The following is a 24,765-nucleotide window of genomic DNA, read 5'->3' as shown; positions in this document are numbered from 1 at the left end:
CTGGCCTCAAACATTTCGAATGAAGGATATTAAACTTACATTTTATTATCATAATATAGTAGTCATTTGTTGAGTGTTACTGTGAGCCAAAGACTACACTAAGTGCTTCAAATCTTCTATAATTCTTTGAAGAAAACATTTAAACAAAGCGATGATCTGCGTGCTATTATAATCTATTCTTTTGGAAGGGGTAAGGAGCTTAGAGAATTTAAGAGAAGTTTTTGAGATCCATAATTAACAAGGGACCTGGGCACGTCTACTCTCTGACTCTGAGACAGGCCTGAATTGCCTCCCCCATTTCAGAGTGTAAGAAATCAATCAGAAATCATCCAAATGTATGAAATACACTGGAAGGGATAGTTGTACTTCACAGTTCACACAAGTTTATTATGCAAGTACCTGAAGTTACTAGTTGATTGCAGTGAGATTTTATGGTATAGACATATCCTTTCAAAGAAGACAAAAAAGGGGGGAAAACCCCCAAGCTTTTAGTTGAATTTTATATACTGGTAGAGGTACATTACTAGTCCTTGAAACAATGTTAAAAGCCAGGGAAAATTATGTCTGTTTTACAAATGAAGATATTGAGGCTCAGGGGGAAAAAGAGAAAAGCTGTTTTTTTTCTTTTCTTTTTCCTGGTTTCATATAGTGGATGAGCAGCATTTAGTCCCAGGTATGTTTGGCTCCAAAATCATACTTCTGACATACTGGGTTTGGTGACTCAGAGGAAACCTAAATATTCCAAGACCTTAGAAATAATAGAGAAAAACATCTAAGAGACTATCTGATAGAGTTACTATTCTTTATTTTGTCAGATAAGGGCAAATAGGTGCATTTCAATCCTTCATTGTGCCTCCAGAAGCTTTTAAAATTCAGTCTCACTTGTCATATTCATCAAGAAACTGCAAAAAAAAAAAAAAAAGGATTTAGCTCATTTTACTCTTAAGTACACAGTGGGCACAAATTGAGAGTATTTGTCAATGAGCCATTGTAATTCGAAAGTAGAGAGAGAGAAAACACTTTGTGAGGACTTCCACTGTAGTACTTAGAAATTTCATTAATTCCTTGGATAGTGAAATCAGTATGCTTATTAAATATCCCATTGACAGCAAGTTGGATGTATTGAGATGCCTTGGAAACTGGATTGAAATTGAAAATGACCTTAACAATTTGAAGACGTGGGAAGATAGAAAAAGGGTGAAATTCAATAGCTAGAAAAATTGATAGTGGAAAGAAACATCAATATGCTCCACTCTTTTATTAAATCTATCCAATGGAAGAATATCAGGGCTGCTGGCCCATAGTGCTATTGCTGCTGATTATTATTATTATCAAAAGTCACATCCTGAGTTTTCTAGGCAATAACAGTAGAAATTATTGGAGGAATAAATAATTTTCATGCTTGTGTGAAAGACTAGGTGATTTAAACATTGGTATAGATTTGCCTTGAATGGTGACATGTGACGGAATCATGTTTAACCTAGCCCCTCCAGCTGTGATATTTAAGTTGAATTCACTATATCCTCTTCCCCAGAGACAACCATATTTCTAAAACTTTAATAGTGGGAGAATCCACCTGAAGGTTTGGCTTTACGGGAAACAAGAGCCTGAAGGTCCAAGGTGGTGGGGAAACCTCTTTCATATTGTTGGGTAGTACACAATCTTTTTTTCCCCATTTATTTTATTGGTACATTTTAGGTATACAATACAGTTACATTCATCATTGGGATCTTGTACCTTTACATGATGTATCTTGGTTCTTATTTTTTTCCCATTCCCCTGCCCTCCCTTCACCTCCTCCACCCTTCCCTATTTACAAAGACTTTGTTTCCATGTTTTTCCTTTACTCATATTTTTTCTTTTCCCTTCTTTCCTTTCCCCTTCCTATCCCAGGTAGTACGCAATCTTAAGTGTGTGTTAATAAAACAACAAATGATAATTACTGCACCATAAAGATACAGCAAGGACATGTGCTAGGTCATTTCCAACAGACTAACAATCTAGATTCCTGACTCTTCTGAATCCATTTCTATCCATTGAGATCTTGTACAAAGCACACTTACCCCTCCATCTCTCTCTGACTCTCTCTCCCTCCTGTCAGTCTGTCTCCCCTCTGCCCTATTCATTGGCTTAAAAACTCTAGACAAGTTTCTAAGCTGCAGGCATAATCTCGCCTGCCCCATTTATAAAATAGGTCTACTTTCTTGGATACCTACATATTTCAGAATTCTGAATAGGAAGTACGAAGGCTCATTCCTATATAAAATTAGAGTGACGTATTAATGTAGCATGAAATGGGATCATCTTGTTCAACTCCTGCCTTTTGAACCCTTGATGTATTTTGCCATTTTTCATTTGAGATTGTACGTGTTTTTTGCTGTAACTTGTTTTGGGGGGCATTTCATGTTGGAAAACTAATGGACACTTACAGCAGCCTGTCTCTGTGTGGTCCAAACACAGATGCCTTTGGGAAATTGCTCATGGAAAGAGACGTTGATATACTTAAAGGCTTTAAAATAGCACAGTATGACAGGTTGAATGGAAACTTTAACTTCCTCAAAGTGTCAAAGTTTCCTGCAGGGCATGAACTGAAGTCCTTTGGCAACTGCTGGGTCATCCGATATCCAAAAGTACATTCCTTCAGTTTTAGAAGTTCAAAACATCTGTGTTTGTGTTTGGCAAAAGAGGGAGCTCTATTAGGAGAGTGAAGAAAATGGACCAGGATTTTCTGTGTTCGAAAGCTTAAATGGTATAGGGGTGAGATCAGAGTTGTGGGTATAAGAAATTTTCAAGATTACGCCACCATATGCTCCTCTAGATTCACCAGATTTTATCCTTTACTCTTCTTTCTTTCATTCTATTTCTCCACACATAATACACATGTGTTAGATAGTGTTCCATTACTATAACTAACACATGAGATAATCAGCTTCTAAAGAAAATAGGTTAGTTTTGACTCACAGTTTTGAAGGTTTTAGCCCATGATTGCTTGGACCTATTGTTTTGGGCTTCTTTTGAGGCAGTGTGTCCCGGTGGCAGTGTGCATGCCAAAACCACTCACCTCATGAAAATAGGGCAGGAAAGAGGCCAGGGTCCCACCACACCCTTCAAGGGTGCACATACAATGATCTAAGACATTCCACTAGGTCCCACCTCCTACAGACTCCACGGGGCAGGGCCCTAACCTTTAACATACAGGGACATTCAAGATCCTAACTCTAGCAGCCCACAAACATTACATGCATTTAATTGTGTATGTGTGTGCTGAACTATTTGAGGGTAAGCTGCAGGCATCTTCATGTAAATGCTTCAGCAGCTATACCCTGGGGACCTGTGTAACCACAGTATAACAATCATTCCAATTTTAGCATATGTGCTGCTGAAGCAAGTACTAACAGTCACAATCAGGGAATTCACCAATGTTAAGCCTATTTCTAATACCTAGCCAATGTTAAAATTTCTTCAGTTATCTCAATGTTGTCTTTTATTTTTTATACATTCTCTCTGATCCAGGATTTAATCAAGGATTACCCATTGTCTTTACTCTTTATGCCTTTTTAATTACCAGAGTCCCCTAATATTTGATTATCTTTTATGACTATGATTTGTTTTGAAGAGCCAAAGCTGGTTGTTGGTAGATTGTTATCTGACTTGAATATGTTTAATTGTTTCCATGTGAATTAATTGTGGTTAAACAATGTTGACTGAAGTATTCTGTGGGTCACTTCATCTCCTCCATGTCTAGCATTAGAAAGTTCACAGGGCCATTTGTTCAGTTACTGGTCATATTAATTCCATTAATTGGCATTTGATTAAGGTGGTATCTGTGGATTTCTAAATTGCAAATGTGCTTCATTCTAGAAGTTCAGGTTTTGAACTCCAGGGTATCTGATTTTGTATCTTAGCTCTCCTACTCACTAGTTATAGAGAATTTGTCAAATTATTTCATAAGTTCTTTTAGTTCTTTATCTGCCAGATGGGACTAATAGGTTGTGTGTGGAGGCCAGTCATAAGGATGAGGTATTATGACACAAGTAAGAACTTTGCTGATGGCAGCATTTGATCACCTTGTTGGGATAGTAGTGTGAGTTTCTGAATTATGCAGATCTAAGTTCAAATTTTGCCTCTTATCTAAGTACCTGAAAACATGGTAATTAGGTTTTCTAAAATATTTTAGATAACAATCATGATGGTAATGATTTCAATAAAAAATTTAAAAATGCCCTAGATTATTTTTCCTAATTTTTTTTACTGTGGGAAAATACACATAACATAAAATTTACCATTTTAACCATTTTTTAATGTACATTTCAGTGGCATTCATGACCTTGTGAAACCATCATCACTGTCCATCTCCATATGTCTTTTCATCTAGATAAATTGAAAGTCTGTATCTATTAAATAATATCTCCCAATTCTCTTCTCCTCCCAGCCTCATGTGAACCTTTGTTCTACTTCCTGTCTCTATGATTTTAACTGCCTTAAGTATTTCATACAGTGGAATCATATGCTCTTTGTTTTTTTGTGTCCGGCTTATTTCACCTAGCACTTTGTTCTCAAGGCTCATCTATGTGGTAACGTATGCCATTTCTTCTTAAGGACGAATAATATACATAACAAATGCTGGCAGGGGTGTGGGGAGAAAGGAAGCCTTCTCCATTGTTGGTGGGAGTGTAGACTGGTGCAGCCACTGTGGAAGTCAGTATGGAGATACCTCAAAGAACTAGGACTAGAGGTCCCATTTGACCCAGCTATTCCCCTACTGGGTATCTTCCCCAAAGAATTAAAAGAATCATACCACAGTGATATATGTGCACCCATGTTTATAGCGGCACAGTTCATAATAGCGAAAGCTTGGAAACAGCCCAAGTGCCCATCAGCTGGAGACTGGATAAAGAAGATGTGGTTTTTTAATAAAATGGAGTACTACTCAGCCATAAAGAATGAGAAACTAGAGACATTTATAGCTAAATGGGTGCATATTGAGGCCATCCTCTTAAGTGAAATAAACAGGATACACATGTGTAAATACCAAAGTTTCTCTAGTGTGAGAAATTAAAAGTGTAATTAAGGATATACACGGATGAAATTGCCTAATAACATATTTCTTGGATTGTGTTTCCATCACGTGTCTTATGACTGTATCGAAATTTAAATTAGGGAGAAGCTTGGCTTATGTGGAGTTTGCTAACTAACTGGGGTTTTTTCCCAGACCACTATTTGTTCAGTGTTGGTTTTGGGGATCTTTCTGAAACAAATCACATCCTCTGGTGTCTTGTTGGTGCTTGAGATGCTTTTTTAAGTTATATGGAAAAATGTTTAAGTGCTTTTCAGTTTTGTTTTGGTTGAGTTCTACTGTATTTGAACATTATTGTAGTCTTTTTCCCCTTGCATCGTTCTTCTTTGAATGGTTTTAATTTTTGTATGTGTGTTTGTTTGATAACAAAGTAAAAAAAAATTAAAATAATCATACCACAGCGATATATGTGCACCCATGCTTATAGTGGCACAGTTTGTAATAGCTAAAGCTTGGAAACAGGCCAAGTGCCCATCAGCTGGAAACTGGGATAAAGATGTGTTTTTTAAAAATAAAATGGAGTACTACTCAGCCATAAAGAACAAGAAACTAGAGACATTTATAGCTAAATGGATGCATATTGAGGCCATACCCTTAAGTGAAATAAATAGGACACACGTGTAAATATTGAATAGTTTCTCTAGTGTGAGAAACTGAAAGTATAAATAAGGGTTAAAATGATTAAAATGAATAATTGATAATTTGATATAGGAAGAAAAGGTCCAAAGGGTAGGGGAAGAGGGAGGGGAACGGGAAAGGAAAGAAAGGAAAGGAAAAATTATGAGAAAAGGAAAAAATGGAAACAAAGTCTTTTTAAATATGGAAGGGTGGAGGGGGTGAAGGAAGCACAGGGAATGGGGAGAAAATAAGAACCAATATACATCATGTACAGGTACAAGCATCCAATGATAAATGTAAACATATTGTATACTAAAATGTACAAATAAAAGAATTTAAGAAAAAATGTATATACACTCACACTTATAAACATGTATACACTATACTCTGTTAACTTGGTTCACGAACTTAACTTGCTGCATGGTTCTGAAAAAGTTGACCATGTTCATGTTCCTGCAGGAAAGTCATGTTTGTCACCCGATGCAGTGCTTGCAAATAAAAACAAAATTTTCACAAACAAAACCCAATTTTTTGCAAAGAGAAGCATTTATAAACCAAGGTACCACTGTATACATATTTTATATATATATATAAATTTTCAGTTTTTAGTTTTATTAGTACATATTTGCAGTACATAATGATTACATTCGTGTAGGGAGCTGCGACATGTATATAATGTCTTCCTTACTTTCTCATCATTCTCCCCTCTTCCATCTCTTGATCTTTCACTCATTTCCAAAAGATCTATTTTCCTATTTTTCTCTTTTATTTTGTTCTTTATGTACATTTTGGGTTTTTCATGTAAGAGAAACCATACTATATTTAATCTTGCATGATTGCTTTTTTTCACTTAACATTATGTTCTCAAGGTGCATCTATTTCTCCACAAATGACTCAAATTTATTCTTCTTTATGGCCTATTAGTATTCCTGTATAAATACTGTGCTTTCTTTATCCCCTCATCTGTTGATGGACACATAGGCTACTTCCAAGTTTTAGCTATTATAATTGTGCTGCTATAAACATGAGCATGTATGTATCACTGTAATATAATATGTAATATATGCATATGTACATTTTAGTTTTATTTAAAACTTTTATTTACACATTCATCTGTGAGTGGACATTTGGGTTGCTTGCATATTTTAACTATAAATAATGCTGCTATGAAAATAAATATTATTCAGGTTATTTAGGTACTTAAAGCCTTGATTTCTGAATGATATCAGAGAATTCACAATAATGTCTAGTTCAGAAGTCAATGAATTTTGTATAAAGGGCCAGAGAGTGAACATGTTTGGCCTTTCAGTCCTTATGACCTGTGTTGTGACTATTTGAGTCTGCTATTGTAGTATCAAAGCAGGCATAGATAGCAGGTAAACAATTGGGCACTACTATGTTCCAATTAAACTTTATTTATGTGAACTAAAATTTGAATATCATATGATTTTCATGTGTCACAAAATATTGTTCTTATTTTAATTTTTTTCTTTCAACTACTTAAAAGTTTAAAACCAAATTCATTTGGAACCAGAAGAGACCTAGAAGAGCAAAAGCAATTCTAAGCAACAAAGACAAGGTAGGAGATATCATAAGCCCCAACTTGAAACTATACTACAAAGCTACTCTGATAAAAACAGTATGGTACTGGCAAAGAAATAGACCTGAGGATCAATGAAACAGATTAGAAGATGCAGAAACAACTCCAGACACACTCGGCCACCTCATCTTTGACAAAGGAGCCAAACACCCTCACTGGAGGAAAGATAGCCTCTTTAATAAATGGTGCTGGAAGAACTGGGTTTCAACTTGCCAAAGATTAAAACTAGACCTATATCTCTCACCATGCACTAAAGTAAAATTGAAATGAGCCAAAGATCTAAATATTAAAACAGAAACACTAAACTGGCTGGAAGAGAGGTTAGGTAGAACCCTTGAAGACATTGGCATAGGAAAAGAGGTTGAATCTATTCTTTTCCTTCCTTTGAATTTGGGCTGTTCTAATAACTTCCTTTGAGAAAGAAAATGTGGAAGAATGAATGTTGTGCTATTGCCAAGCATTGGTCTTGGAGCTTTTGCAGTGCCTACTGTTGTGCAGGGCACCTTTCTGAAATCCTGTGTACAAAGCACTGGTTACCTTGATGATTAATGCGACAATATGTCGAGAGGGCCTCAGATGTCCCAGCCATCCAAGGACTCCCAGAGGAGGGGCTTGGATGTTTGAAAGAGCTCAACTGACATCATAAAAACAGACCAAATTGCTAACTAATGGAAGCACAAAACATTAAAGAACTATTGCTTTATAATTATTAGGTTTGGTGTTAGTTTGTTATGCAGCAATAGCTGATTAATACAAGATGCTAAAATGCATCATAAAGGAACGGAAAGCTTTAAAAAGTCAGATACTTTCACTGAGTCTTTTTCTACTTGCAATAGTTCAAGGAAAAGACTCTGAAAAGCAGAATACATAGAAGGGAAAGATGTGAAATGGAAGATAAAATTGGGCATTAAAGATAGACAGAAGTTCTTGTGAAGGCTGAAGTAAGCTACATAAATAAACTTTGTCAGAAGTGTTTATAAACTATAACAACAAATTGTGTGGACAACTAGTAAGAAAAATACGGCACAGTAAGAGAAATAGCTTTAAACTGGAGCTAATACTGGTTGCACATTTCAAGCTGTGAATGGCCAAACACCTTGATGACTTAGATGGCCATATTTGACTAGTTGATTTTCTTTTGAATGTGCCACTTGAATTCCAACCCAGGGTTTTGCTCATATTAAGTGCTCTATCACTAAGTTATATCCCCTGCCCTCACCAGACTATTTTAAAAAAGTTATAAATATTTTGTGGATATGGATCTTTTTTCATTGTATTATATTTTAAAAAACATACTGGACATCTATGAGGACTTTGGATGATGGTAAAGAGATTATGATATCATAAAAGCAGAAGCATCAAATATGCAGACTGGATTTGGGGTATAGCATGGGAGCTAAAGAGCCACTGTGGCTTCCATTTGAGGGAGCTTAGTTTAAATATGGCCCAACAGCACTAACTCTTGCTTACACGATGTAACTTGACATCCTTGACTTTTCTTTTAGTTGAAGTAAGGTCAACTCCACATGACCATTTTGCTTTCACGCTTGCTTGATGCTGTCTTGTTTAATCACATTGTGGGATTTCAGGGCTTCTGTTCCTGCATGTTTTATTTGGATTCATCAAAGTCAACTCCCTTATTTCTCACTCTTTATAAAGTGATGACAAAAGTTTTATCATCTTTCAAGATGAAATACAGGGCTGGACTATAGAAATGCATATTGCTGTTTACATCATCCATCCATGAAATAAATAATTATTGCACAGTTTCTATGTACTGAGCACTTTTCTGAATTTAAGGGATAGAATCTTAAGTAACAACTGTTCCCTAACTCCAGGAACTTTACAGTGTAGCTATTATTCCTTTGCCTAAGAAATATTTATGAACTCAATACTAGTTAGTTCACTAACTGGAATTTCAAAATATGTTATAGAAACTTGGAAATGGTATATTATGTTGTACTACAGATTTTTTTTCCTCATCAAGACAAGCAGCAAATTTTACAGCCCAGCACTAATCCAGAACCAGCCACACTGGCAAAACTGCAGAGATTTACCCCTAAATCTTTCTCTTTTTTTTTTGTTATTTTTGTCCTCTCTCGTCCTTTACAGGTACCTCTGAACAGCTCTCCTGCCGTGAGTGAAATGTAGAGAGATGGCCAGTCTACTTCTATCTATAAAGCCATTTTCCTGCATTCCCCTCAGACTTTATGCAGCAATATAAATCTCTGATAATGTGGCCAGGTTAGCAGAGTTACTTAAAACAGCAGACAGTCCGTGAGGCACATTTATTAGCATCATATATAACTGTACAGTAACTTTCTATTTAGTCAAAAACATGGAGGGAAAAAGTGCTACTGAGGTTTATGAGGCTGGTTCTGGACTGGTGAGGTGAGTTATGTACCCAAATAGGTCTTGTGTATCATAAGCTGGAAGCTAATAAACCATCTTTAAGCTGTACACTGTCTCTCCATTAGAAGAAATGGATCTGTTATTTCCTGTCTTTGGAGTGGCGTGATAATGCCTCTACTGAAAGAAAGAAACAACCCCCCCCCCCCACAAAACTATAACCAAGGACACCTGAACAGCTTCCTGATTGGTCTCAACAAAAGCTTTTCTGCCCACATGGGACACAAAGCAGGTCATTTAGGAAAGTGGAAATACTTTTTAGGCCGAGGAGAACACTGGTGGGATCCCAGCACCAAGGAGGTGGAGATCCTAAATTTTCATTTCCATTCTCACTAGTAAGAGTCCTTGGTCCGATAGCTTGGTTAATTGAAGTTGTAGTCTTCGATGAGGCAGATAAACACTTACTACAGCACAGCGCTGCCTGGCAATTATCTGTTTACAGAGCTACCTCCCTCCCTGGATTGGGACCCCTGTTTCTTAATCATCTTTGTGCCCCTATCTATGACTCTCAGTCTTTTATGTTCAAAAACAATATGTAATTTACTTTAGCTGTTTTCTCCCCCACACCCCCCTGTGGTCACAGCTACTATGCCTTTCTAATGTACTGCAGAATCCTAATTCCATTGTGGAATATCTTATTTCCTCTTGTAAAGGAAACAGAAGTATGAGTTGATGTAAACCAGATGTGTGTACCATATAGCAGAATATGGAGAACTTATTCATATCAAAGATGGATTCTCTGGACCATAAAAATATTTGCAAGGAATGCTTTTAAATAATTCCCATAGCATATTTATACTATAGCTTGATTTAACACAATTAAATTTACATATAATTATCTCCAACTTATCAAGCTACTCTAAATATTTTCCACAGTATAATTTCCAAATAATTTATAATCATTTTTCTCAAATACTGAAAAACTAAAACTATAACCCAGACTCTACTCTATGAAACCTACCAGTCCAGGTATATGACAGTGACCTCTAGTTGAAGAATTTACAGTCATGTTAGAAATCATTATCATTCCATGAATTCTACCTTTTTCACTTGTGGTAGAGATTGTACACACATGTGAGATCATCTATACAGGTGATTTAAATGCTTGAATGTGCTCCTAAAGTGAGAAAAATGTCACCAGAACTTTTTGCAAACTATGCTAATACAGAGATACATACATTTTTGGAAATGATTGCTCCAGTGCTAGAGAGAGGAAGGGCAAAAAGTGAGTGAACAAATTGTGAGTGTGTGAGTGTGTGTGTGTGTGTGTGGGGGTGCGTGTGTGAGATGTAGGGGAAGAACCAGGGGGGACATAGGGAAGACATCTATTTTCATCATTATCTTGGGGGAGTTACTGAGAATGCAATTTAAGGTTAGATTTCATCAGAGATAAAAATATTTAGTAGTTTTTTCTGAGAATGATTTTGTGCTAAACTTGTCTTTTCACTCGACAGTCTTTTGCCTTATGCTTCTTTTTTTTTTCAGATTAGTAAACAAGTGGTAAGCAGCCAAGTATGCATGCTATTTTTTTAGAAACATGGCAAAGGTATGGAGTGAGGTTCTCATGTTCAAGAATTGTAGTTTTCTTTGCAGAACAAAACTCCAATAGTATTAATAGATTCATTAAGTCTTATTTGGAAAACCCCTTTATAAGGAAGATTGAGGACTTCTTTTTGTTGGGAATATTATAAAATAGTTCATGTTTTCAGAAGAAACTTATGCTAGAAAAGTCCTTTCAAGCTTGGATTTATGGACTCATCAGCATTAGATGCCAGAAGATAGTTCAGCCTGAAAAGAAATATCTGGTTGTTCTGCCTCATTAACTTTCAGATGTGGCCATAGTAAATTCTTCAGTAGACTAGGAGACTTCTCTTTTGTTTTCTGTTGTTTTTGTTGTTGTTTTTTCCTAAGTAGAGAAGTCAAGAGTCAGCAGGAATAGCAGAGAGGAAAGCATGAGAGGTGAAGGATTTCCTCACTTCTTTTTTCCACTGACTGAAATTAAAATTTTCTCAATTGAAAAATATTTAACTAATTTAAGGGAAATAAATCAATAGGGAATTTCTTTATATTATAAAGTTAAATTTCTTCATATTATAAAGTCTACGACAAACATCTTTGTACAGTGTTCAATAAAAAGCCCAAAAAATGAGTAATTGATAGACTGTTTTTAATTATTCTTAATTAATAAGTAGGCCCCATTGATCTGAATTCCTTCATAAGACAAATATTAAAATACTACTCTATAAAGTTGTAATAAGAATTCAAAGAAGACTAGAAATGGCTATAGAAATGATTAATTTAATCCCAGCATATGAAAGATATTCAATACACTGAAGTTGTCAACATATTTATTTTTTATTTATAGGCTGATAAATAAAACATGGAAAAAAACCCAGAACAAATTTTGCCCTGCAGATTATTTTGCATGCTAAATTCACAGTCAGTGTGAAAATCCTGTGCATATAGCGAGGTCAGCTGGGTCATTCAGCTGTGTTCACTGCTCCAGCTGTCTACACTTCCTCTTAGTTAGGACTTTCTGTTTTATTTGTGTGAAATAGAATCTTGGTTTTTTTTGCTTTTTCTTTCAGGCCCTCACGAATGTGTCCGGAGTGTTATTATAGTGTGTCACAAACACAGCAGGGCCTTTTTCCCAGTCTCCTGCTCTGGCTTTTGTTTCTAGAGGCTGAGTGACCAAACTTAGATTTGGATCCAGTAGGAGCAGAAGTAACTATTCTGATTTTAGTTTTCTTTGCAAAGAATGACTGGACCTGACCTGTCCAGAGGACTGGATGTGGAGGTAATGTCTTCCGAGAAACACCTGTAGTCTGGATGCACACACCTGCACCAGTGCGGCTCCCAGCTCCCTATGTCTGTAATGTGATTTGTGGGTGGCAGGCAGTGAAAGCTGTTTAAGATGTGTAAGTGCAGGATGCAATAAGAAATTTTTGAGGTATAAATTTGAGTCAAGAATTGTAAAACGATCAGCATGAGAAATCCTATAGCTAGCTCAAATAAGTCATACAAATTGATAATAATAATCTTCATATGTTTTTAAGTAAACTGAGGACTTGTGAAAACATTCCGGTGGAAAGAGATTGAAGAAATACAGATAACATGGAAGTTTTCTAGAACATCAGGAGAAATATTAGTCTCTCTCTCAAGAAAGCTGCTGTTATCATTTTGCTATGTACCTTTATGGTAGTCTGTTCATTTGTGTGTATATGTGTGAATATGTGTCAGTAGTGAATATATAATTTTATTTTGTGAAATTTCTCCCTGAAAATGTAATCTTACATCGTACATACAAAATTCCTATACTCCACATGTCATATATTTATAATTTAATTATACCTTTATTTGGTAGACATTTACACTCAGGTATTTTGCTATTATAGACACTGAGAAACAGTTCTTGGTAGCTGCTAAAAAGAGTTCCACTAGCTGAGATCCTTTGGGCAAGTTATTTACTGGTATTCTTCAAATTCTTGATGTGAAAAGCGAGCTATTTTTATGTTAAGTATATGTGAAGTGCTTAGAATCATGTTTACCATACAAGTTCTATATGAATAAATGCTATTTTAAATGTTGCCGTGACTCTTTTAGCTTGTATTTCTTTTTTCATAGATGTAATTTTGTCAAAACCCCTTCTTTCCCCCTCTTCCTCCATATCCTTCTTTTCAGTTAGATTGCATGAAGTGGAATAATGGTGTCCAAGTGTATGTTCATTTAATTTTTGTATAAATAATGCCAAAATGTTTCTCCCAAAATATTGAGTGAATTTATATTACTACAAGCAGAATATACAACTAAATATTTCCTTGTTCTTTCTCTAATATTCATTATCATTGACCCTTATTAGTTTCACCAATCTGTTTTCAGTTATAATGGTCTCCATTATAATTTTAATTTATATTTCCTTTTGTATTTGTGGGATTGGATGGCTTTTACTATTTTCAATTCTTTTCTGTTTTACTTATTGTAGAATTGGCACAATTTTACTCCTTATGTGTACTGAGTTTTTAAACTCTTATATATTCTGGTGTTAACTCTTGGTTTCCTGTAAACACTTGAGAAATTACCTGATATGTCACACACAGCTTAATTCTGCCTATAGTCTTTTTTTTTGGTATGAGGAATTGAACTCGGAACCTTGCACTCGCAAGGCAGGTGGTGGAACCACTGAGCTAAATCCCTGGCCCTCTGCTTATAGTCTTTTGTGTTTAGGTATTTTCAGTGTTGGGGAGTCAAGATTCTTAATATTTCCTCTTTTGACATTGTTTTGTCTCTTGTTTAAGTCAACATTCCCTAACACAAGGTTTTGTGAGTAAAAGTGTGTATATACATGTACAAACAAAATAAAGAACTAAATATATGTGTGTACATTTTTTGTGGTTTTAATCTAATGCTTTTATACTTAATTTCAGGGATCACTAAACAGATGTTACTATGGTGTATTTGTTATGACTGCAAAATACATTACAAGTGAATGTAATAATGGAATTAGGCAGTTATTATGATTAAGTGCAATATAAGCATTGTTATGATTTGGGTGTTGAATGTTTCACAAAGGCCCATCTGCTAAAGGCTTGGTCCTCAGTTTGATGCTCTGAGGAGGTGATGGAACCTTTAGCAAGTGGCCTAGTGGGAGGAATTCAGATCACAGGGAGTGTGCCTTCCAACGGGACTGTGGGACTTCCATACATCCTTCTTTATTTTTTGCTTCCTGGCCATGAAGTAAGCAGCTTTGGTCTTTCACATTCATCTGCCAGGATGTTTTGCTTCAGGCCTAACTCAATGGAGCCAACTGATCATAACTGAAGGTCTAAAACTGTGAAACAAAATAACTGTTTTCTCTTTGTAAGTTGATAATCTCAAGCAGTTTGCTATAGTAATGGAAAACTGGCAAATACAAGTATATTCACATCTATTTTATTTTTACACCAGGTCAGTGTCAAAGGTCTATATTAATAACATGCTCCTTATAGGCAATTGGATTTAAACCTTTTTTTTTTTACTGTTTAACTTTTAATCTATTTCCAATGTATTTTGTTGTTCAAAAGATAAACACTAGTCATACTATTTAATATATTTTTCCTTTAATATTGAAAATTCAAACTTAATTATCTCTCACTGTATTTGAACTATTTTTTTCTGTTTTAGCATTGGCACATAATGAGAAAATGAAATAATTTACATGTATCCTTACAACTTTTTATAGTTACAGGAATATGGAGAATTAGTAGATTAGTTACAGAAGCACTGTCTAGTGGAAAATCCTGTTAAGCTATAAAATGGTAGATTTAGGTGTGTCTTAGATACCATGCAGGAAGTTCAAGCCCTGTAATTTGAATTTGATTGAAAAATTTGATCTAGTCAGAGACAAGATTAGGCTTCAGCTCTTTTGATTTCTAATCCACTGTTTCTGTCCAAGCTACTCAGTCTGAGCTGGTTGATGTTAAGTAGTATTCTTTTGGCTGTTGATCACTTATACAGATTTATATATTTCAACTCTAAAGGAAAAAAGGAATAAAGTTTGACCAATTCTTGGAAATACGGGACAAGATAGTAAAAGATACAAGCTTTAAAAAAAACAATGAAAACTTCTGTGATTCTAAAAGAAAGACCACCAATCAAATGTTGAAAGCATTGTGATTATTACTACCATGCACTAACAGGGGCCTCAGAGTACAGCTGGTGTTAGATTTTCAGAGTTTGTGATTAAATAAAAGAGAATGCAAGACTTGATAAGTTAGAATTTGTTGACTTGAGGCATGCTGTCAGGACATGGACTTTAACACTAAGCAAAGACTCTCAGGAAAGTGAGAACTCATGTGTGAGGGTGGCACTGGGGAGCCTGGCAAAGAATGGGCAATGACTAGTGAAGTGAAAATATTTGAGTTGCCTAGAAAATGACAGGAAAAGAAATAAAGAGGCAGAAGGAAATGATATATAATGTGAGGCCAGAAAATTATGCAGAGGATTATGATTTACAGAAGGGCCTAATGACCCCCATTCACTAAGACCAAGGGCTGGGCACTGGTGTAAAGGGCACCGGACTCAGTAAGTTCAGTGGTGGATGTCTTCTGCATGCTGATGAGTGTTATCTCTAGGATGATGAAGCCTCAAGTTAATGGAGGCCAGGTGGTGTTTCATAGCCACCTGAGGTCGGAGATAATGAGTATAATAATGGCTGCAAAGCGGCAAGGATGTTTTCAGGGAACTGCAGATTTGGCTAATAGAGATCCACAGCCAACCACAATGTGCCTAATATCCACAACAAAACAAATGTAAGACTGGAATTGAAAAAAGCTGAGGGCCCCACTAAAAATTCATAATCCTTGCTTAGTTTCAGTCAGTTTTTGTATCTGATCCAAAGTGTCCAGGTCCTTATGAGGAAGGACCTGAATCTCTGCATATATACCATTGAGATTCCTACATTCTTTCCCCAAAAGACATTTGGTTATTGTATTAGTCATCTTTTCCCATCACTGGGACAAAATATTGAACATTCACAACTTAAAAAAAGAGGTTTATTTTGGCTCATAGTTTCAGTGGGTTCAGTCTGTGATTGGCCAGCTCCAAGGCAGAACTTGCATGGTGAAAGGGCCTGGTGGAAAAGCTGCTTGTTTCTTGGCAGCCAGGAAGCATAGAAAGAAGAGAGGAGCCAAGAACAAGAATATATCCTTCCAAGTTATACCTCCAGTGATCCACCTCTTCTGACCAGGCCCCAACACTGAAAATATAAGGCTTTTGGAGAACATTTTAGATATAAACCATAACAGTCATTACTCAAGTGACTTAACAGGCAGGAAAGAGGAATGAACATACACACATTTCAAGAGACTAGGGGCAGGTCTAAATTGATGTTAACATCTTAACCTATAGCATCATTAATTAGAGTGGGGGCTCACGAATGGAGGCACTAAATGGAGTCCTGGTGAAAGTTTGCTCACAATAACTCCACTGTGTCCACAGACAAACCCTAGAGTCATTTTCCATTTACCCTATAACCAAGTGTATTTTGGAATTGACACAGTAGAGAGTTTAGCCAACTCTCATTATAGGTTTATGAGAAAAGAACTTTCATGGTGGGAAAGGCCAAGTGGAAATCTCTGAAACTTTCCCCTTTGGTCATGGTGCGACATGTGGCCAAATTCTAGAACTGAGTTTGGTTCTTTTGGACACTCAGGTGATAATTCAGAAAGCCTAGTGGATGTTACTGCTGAAATGGAAATGGTAAATCCAGTGTACCTGAGCAGGACCAAAGGGCATGAGTAACTTTTACCAGTGTCCCATTCTTTACTGTTAAGATCATATGAAGTGAAGCTTTTAAATCCGGTTGAAATCCCCTGGGTTTGTTATATGGATGGGTTGGCTTTGCATTTGGGTAAAAAATGAAAAATGATGGCAAATAAATTAAAGCCACATTCAGGAATATGAGTTTGATGAGAATCCCCATGTAGACCTCTGGTTCCTTGCTTTTTAGCTTTGGGCTCTCTGGAAGTATTTCCCCACAGATTACAGATGTTTAATGTGATGCAAACTTTCTGTTCCCTGGTCTCTCATCTCAGTGAAAAGCCCATGCTCTATTTTGTGTTTACTCCTTGCACCATGATTCTGAAATGCCCCCAAACAACAAGCAGGTGGAATATGGGGTTGCCTCCGGCATTTTTTTCTTTCAATGGTTACCACACTGCTCTGTCTGTTACAATGCCGAGGCCATCTATATCATAGAGTTTTTCCAGTTTTTTTTTTTTTTGTACCGGGAATCAAACTCAGGACCTTGTGCTTGCCAGGCAGGCATGGCACCACTGAGCTACATTCCAGGTCCCATTTTTCCAGTTTGATAACTGTTATGGTGGAAAGGCCACTTCCAAACCAGTTACTTTATTATCACTGGGAGTAGAAGTCCTTGTGTACTTTGTTTTAAACTTATTTTAATATAGAGACAGGTGAAGAGTGCAAACTACTTGAAGGTAACCTTATCTTGAATTTAGATCTAACTCATAATCCATTGTTGTGTCTAGTACATGCAAGATGTCAAACTATTATATCTGGTGTAATAATTGTTTGACTGCAAATGCTTTTTTGACTTGTGAGGCAAATCTGGCCTCTAAAGAAAAGTGTGACATTCTTAGATTTTGATGGCTGCCATGGTCATAGGAGGGGAATATCATGGTCTAATGATTTATAAGCTGGAAACTTCATTAATCAATGTTTTAAAATAATCATTAGAAAAATGATTTGATAGTGTGAAAATGTCTGGACTTCAAATGATTTTGGATTTCTTTTCTGGGCATGGCCTTCTGTTTTTCCAGTTTTAAGCAGACAAGTGGGTGTCTCCCTGATAGGAGTGGTTTGAGTTGAGGAGGCATGGCATCGTGGTTGTGAGTCCATTTACTATTCTTGTTAGATTTTTTTCTCCTGTTTTGCATATCACCTCTCCTGAGTTCTTTTCTTTGGTACTGGTTTTAAAGCAGACAGCATGAGAACCTTATCTTAGGCTGCACACATGACAAATGTCTGCAATTTCATGTGGATCTATTTTACTGAGGGCTGCTGTCCCTGAAAAAGGGAACTGAAACAGCTCAATTAACAATTGTTTTGAACATTCATTTTTGGATCTAAGGATATTTGACTAATTCTACAGTTGGCAGTAGCTGGAGTCATTACTGAATGTCTCCTGCATAAATTATGGCATGTTGAAAATGCGAACATTCTCATTTCAGCGGCAGCAACTCAAGTGGAAAACTGAAAATCCCCCAACAGAAAATTAGCAAACATTTGTTCTGTCACAGCTTGAGCATGTGGTGTTCTTTTCTCTCCCCGAACAAAATTATCCTGGCCTTCTAACCAGCGCATGCAGTTATTTTACAACATCCCAAGGGAAAAGCGCCCTGTGGCTACCAATGAGCTGATTATTTAATCATGAAAGACAAGGGCTTAAATAAGAGTGATAAAAACGTCTTCAGTAAGAGTCACTGGGGACACCAGAACTTGGAGAGCTCTTTGCATAACTCAGTCCCTCTCAATATTCTGAGCATCACCGATGCTGGGATGATGCAGTGAAGGGGCCCACGCAAGAACTGACTCTGCGCAGGAGAGCTGCTTGCTGTCTCGGCACTGCACTTTGTCCCATGAGCTAACATTATTCAGCTTGAACCAGGAGTATGGACCAAAGGAAGCTTGTATATATCAGATGATTTTTGCTTTTGCTTTTTAAAAACTTCTTGATTTTTATTGCATAATTCATATTTCCATTATAATATTATCCTCCTGTACTCTCAGAAAGAAATAACTTGTAATACTTTTTTACCCCCTTTTTTGCCCTCTGAGTATGGTTTGTGACTAACATAGTGAGAAAGAAGTCAGTTAATGCTTGTCTTTGCATTAAAAAATGATATTTGAAGCACAGGGATGAGATAAATATTCAAGGATACAGTGTATGTGTGTATGTGTGTGTGTTTTGCCTGAAGCAGATTTTTCTTTCTGTTTTTCCATTTTGTTTTTTTTTTTTTGAGCCTCAAAAGCCAAAATTTATCCAGATATGGTGGTGCATGCCTGTAATCCTAGCACTTTGAGAGGCTGAGGCAGGAGGATTGCAAGTTCATGTTCAATCCGAGCATTTTAGTAACATAGCAAAACTTTGTCTTAAAGTAATTTTATAGATAAATTTTAAAAGGCTGGGGTATAGCTTAGTGTGAAGGCCCTGGGATCAATTCCCAATACCCCATCAAAGAAACCTGATAATAAATTGGGAGCAACTGCATAGAAGTAATATTATTTTACTCTGGAAGTCAGTTTAGGTGTGGGGCTGGTCATGGGATGACACTCAGAAGATATATGACCATGACCTCGGCCACGATGCGTTCTTGTTCCCTCCTCACTGCCAGACTCTCCAGTTATGAGAGTGAAATTGATAAAAACCACAGCAAATTTGGGGAAAAAAATGACCTGCATTAAATCTTTGGGTGAAGCCCAGGAACATAAGGCAAGTTTCACATTTTCTCTGTCCTGAGGCAGTGTGTGCAGCCATTATGGGAAAAGCAATGAGTGGTACCTAGGAAATAAGAGACCAAGACAGCACCCTGAGCCTCTCCCACTCCCCAGGGTGGAATCGGGGAGCTTCCAGACATTCTGACAGGACTGGGCCAAGGAAGTAGCCAGGAGGGGCTGACAGCTCCAAAGGACTCCGGATGAGAAAGAGTCAGAGTGAACTTCAGCTGAAGATCATGCAGCTTACAAGATGACCAGGGATGCTCTATGGCTTTCTACCTCTGCCTGTGGCACATAAACCCAGTTCCTACCCAGCCCTTAAAGGGCTAGACATTCTGAACTGCCCAAGGTCAAGCCTAAACTGAATGAATTTACCCAGAATAGATTGAGTTTACCTGGAAATCACAAGGTAAAATTTGTATTACTAGGTAGAAAAAATAGATATTTGAGGCAAAAGCTAAGTGCATTGGTAAGAAAAATAGAAGAATATTGAATTTTTAAATATTTGTATTTCTGGCTTTTGAAATTCACAATCATTTGAATTAGGTTTAATATTCATATAAACATTCTGATTTGTGGCTAGAATTGGCACATCCTTATAAAAACCTTCCCCTGTTCTGTCTTTGCCCCAAGGTATCAATGAAATTTCTTTTCATTCTGAGATCCAGCAAGATCCGATTGTTCTTTTTGTGGTGCTTATCACTTCTCATCTTTTACAGTGGTTATTTACACATACATTATAAATACATCATTTATGCATTATGAAATAGTTACTAAGGTTAAGTGATTGATAAGTGGGAAACCCCAAGCCAGACTTTCACATTTCTTGGTTTCTAATATTCTACTTTGTAAGTACCTTTCATAATCCTACTGTTATATTCAAACCACTTTAGATTCTTTAAAAATATATCATATGCATTGACCAGTCTAGAACCAAATAAATCAGTTGCCCAGGCAGTCAGTCCTTCCCTTCTTTGTACTTCCCATCTCCCCCCCTTTCCTTTCTCAGACCTCATGCCTCTCTTTCTTTCTCCACTCCACATCCTTGAGAAGAGCCATCTAAAGCCGCACTGCCTACTACTTCAGCTCTTTTCCCTTTTTGTTCCAGTGACTGACGTAGCCTAAAGCCTACCCAATCAGCTTTTTAGGTAAACCAAGCACAAGATACTCAGCAAATAATCCAGTATTGAGGCCCATTGGATGGAGGAGCTGCTGGGTAATTGATTTTCAATGGCTTTGTCTCTTTATTTCTTGAGGTTACCAAAGGCATTCAGAACAATGCTTTCATATAATGAATAAAAATATTGGATGAAGGAGTAATTAAGCTGCAAGCTCTGAATGGCTGTCTCTTGGGATGCCTCAGGAAGGGGATTACTATTTGTATGTATTGACTCTAGTAGATACACCAGAGGGCTCTATTCCCCCAACAGCCTATCTGCAGTTGATAATTAATAAAACCAAAAGATCGTGGTTCAGGGTGTTGCTGCTTGGTGTTAGGTCTGACCCTGTCTGCCTTATGTATTAATTGTGCGCCTTTGAACAAATCATTTCCCACTTGCAAGGCTCAGTTTGGTCTGCTGTCTAGTGGGATGGTAGCAGTGGATTTCTGCCAGCTTTCCCCAGTGTGACCTGGCTGCCACTGTCTTTTCCTTTGCCATTGGAGCAAAGTCTCCTTTTCTTGGACTGAGAGAGATTATGGCTGCAGACTACTTGGAGGTGGATGATGTCAAATTTGTCCATGAAGCTTTTTGTTTTCTTAGAGTCATTTTGGTGCTGGGCTTTTTTTTCGCATGTTATTTTCATGTAAATGTGTGCTTCTGATGTTAAAATCATTTATATTTTGTGCAAAAAAGGATTCCAAATCCACTAGTGGTTTTTTGCTATTTGTGCCATGTTGTTCAACTTCTAAACAAGTGGAGAAATGATGACCATTGATGCAGTCTGTGACACCAATTTAGATGTTATTGGTGTAATGCTGGAGTTTTCTATGTTTATAGTGTTCAGCTATAAGCAATCATTATTTATGTTATCAGCCAGATATTGGATGATATTTTGCAAAACTGAATGGTCACATTCTATTCTTTCCTGTCTTCAAAAAAATCTTTTGAGAAACAACTATGTGGGTAAACATCATGGTTTGAAACTTTGTAGGGTAAGAGACAATGCATTTGAATGATCTACCGCATAGTGGGATGCTTAGTGAAAAAGCACATATGAAGGTGGTTATAAGCACAAGAGTTTATTCAGTGACCATTCTGTGCATGGGACTTCATAGGTGCTGGGAATAAATAGGTGAGTATCATCTCCATGTGCAAGGTGTTTAGAGTCCAGTTTGCTTCCTTATATGACGTCAAGATTTCCTTTTGGTTACTGGGCTGTCTGTTAGGAAACCTCATTGGTTAGAACAGAATAAGGTGCAGGCCACCTGGCCGAAGGTTGAGTTAGACTCTGGCTCATCTTGCTGACGTCTCACCCACCTTTCTTTTGTCCAGGGGACCCATACCTTCTACTGCTTATTGAGGTGTTCATCCACAATACAGCAATATTTCTTAAAGCCTAGGCTCCTAAATTACCTCTTTACCTAATATTCCCTAATTAAATTCCTATGCTGACATTGACACCTTTATCTAAGTAATGAGAAAAAAATCCCAATGAGTAAATTAATCTATAAAGTATAACTAAAGGGGTAGGAAGGGGTAATTGACTAATTTCCATATTCATTTTTCCTCTTGTTAGGTTATTCAATAGTCATTTATTGATTGATAATAAGGAAACAACATAAGGACAATATAGTGGTAGTCCCTGATTTCAAGGAGTTGTATATTTAAAATTTTGGAAAAAGTTTGGAGAAAGTCAGAGAACAAAATAAATGTTTCCCATTTTACTACTTTCTCCTCGCCTTAAGTCAAGTCATTCCTGGATATTCTAATCATGGTAGGTTTGTGAAAGATAAACAAAACATATATATTTTCATGCATCTGATCTAGCAACATGACCTTAAGTCTGTACAGAATGTAAAAATAAATCTTGTATATTTAAATTTACCCCAATATACATATAAAAGACTTCCTTCTATTTCTATCCCTTAAAAATTGCTGGAATTTAAAAAAAGTCTCAAATGTGACCTACTTAGCTATACATGCAATTTAAAATAATCTATGTTAAATGAAGGTATAACATTTTAGGTAGAAAGGAAAGGGAGTACGTGAGTCCTTAAATTGGACCATGCTGCAAGTAGAAGAAATCTTAAGAGGAGTTTTCTGGCACAGGGCACAAGATCTGGATTCACATAGGATGATTAAATCCCACTCTGTCCTAAATTGAGATGTGATCTCAGACACATAGGCACACTCAGTTCACTCAGTGTCTTTGAACTTCAAGCTTGTAGGTGCTGTCTTACCTGGGTCCAAGGTCTGTCATCAGTCTTAAGTGTAGGAATGTGAAGCATGTAGCATGGTGCTTAGTGTGTGGAGAGTGGCGGTGAGTGCTCCTGCTCCTATTTTATGGATGAGGATAGGGAGAGTAAGAGAGGCTCTTTACTTGTCTGAAAACACACAGCAAGCAGGCTAATGGTGTGAAGTCTCAGACTTCTTCCATTCTATACTGATACGTGCTGAGGCAACTTCACCATACATTTTTTTTTATTCATTAAGTTTATTGGTAGATTTTTAGGTATACAATATGGTGACACTCATCATTGGAAACTTGTACCTTTACATAATGTATCTTGGTTCTTATTTTCTCCCCCTTCCACTGCCCTCCCTTCAACCCCTCCATCCCTCCCTATTTACAAAGACTTTGTTTCCATTTTTTTCCTTTTCTCATATTAATTCCATTCCCTTCTTTCCTTTCCCCTAGCCCTACCATTTCCCCTTCCCCTTTGGACCTTTTATTCCTATTTCACAATATCTATTATGCTTTTTTATCCTTATTTACACTTTCAGTTTCTCACACCACAGAAACTATTTGGTATATACACATGTGTATCCTATTTATTTCACTTAAGAGTATGGCCTCAATATGTATTCATTTAGCTAGAAATGTCTCTAGTTTCTCACTCTTCACAGCTGAGTAGTACTCCATTGTATAAAAAAACTGCCTCTTCTTTATCTAGTCTCCAGTTATGGGCAATTGGGCTGTTTCCAAGTTTTAGCTATTACAAACATACATATTTTTTAAAAAAATTTTTATTTTGTATATTTAAAGCGTACAACATGATACTATGAGATAAACATAGATAATTATAAAAGGTTTACTATAGTGAAGCAAATTATTATATCTATCATGTCATATAGACATCCACTTTTTGTATATGTGTGACAACAGCAGCTGTAATCTATTCATTTATTAAAAGTCCCAAATGTAGTACAGTGGATCTCTAGGCTTGTTTATCTTATGTGTCTTCTGCTTTGTAGTCTTTGACCTATATGTCCTACCTTTCCCCCCATTCGTTACCACTATTCTAGTCTACATCTTTTTATATTTCACTTTTAAAAATTCCACATGTGTAATTGTGCAGTATTTGTTTCTTTCTACATCTGGCTTATTTCACTTATTAAATATCCTTCAGGTTCATCTATGTTGTGGCAAATGGAAGGATTTTCCCTTTTAGAGCCAAATAGTATTCTGTAGTATATGCATTTAACCACAATTTCTTCATCCATTTATCAATAAACACTTAGGTTGGGTAATAATACTGCAATGACATGGGAGTGCAGATTTTTTTAATGAGGTAATGATTCCATTCCCCTTAGATATATACTCATATGGTAGTTCTATTTTTAATTTTTTAAGGAGCCGCCATATTATCTTACACAATGACTGTACCAATTGACATTCTTTTCAACAGTGTAGGAAAAGTCCCTTGCTCTACACTCCTGCCGACATTTGCCTTTATGGTAGCAGCCATTCAAACAGTTATGAGGTAGTATCTCATAGCGGTTTTGATTTGCATTTCCCTGATGATTAACAATGTTGAAAACCTTTTCATGTACTTCTTGGTCATTTTTATATTATTTTGGATAAAAGTCTATTTAAGTCTTTTTCCATTTAAAAAATCAGTTCT

This window comes from Heterocephalus glaber, unplaced genomic scaffold (assembly GCF_053883595.1).
Source record: "Heterocephalus glaber isolate CG9 unplaced genomic scaffold, H.glaber_assembly_v1.0 deba00000594, whole genome shotgun sequence".
Classification (NCBI taxonomy): Eukaryota; Metazoa; Chordata; class Mammalia; order Rodentia; family Bathyergidae; genus Heterocephalus; species Heterocephalus glaber.
The sequence above is the reverse complement of the archived record's forward strand: the minus strand, read 5'-3'. Positions refer to the sequence as shown.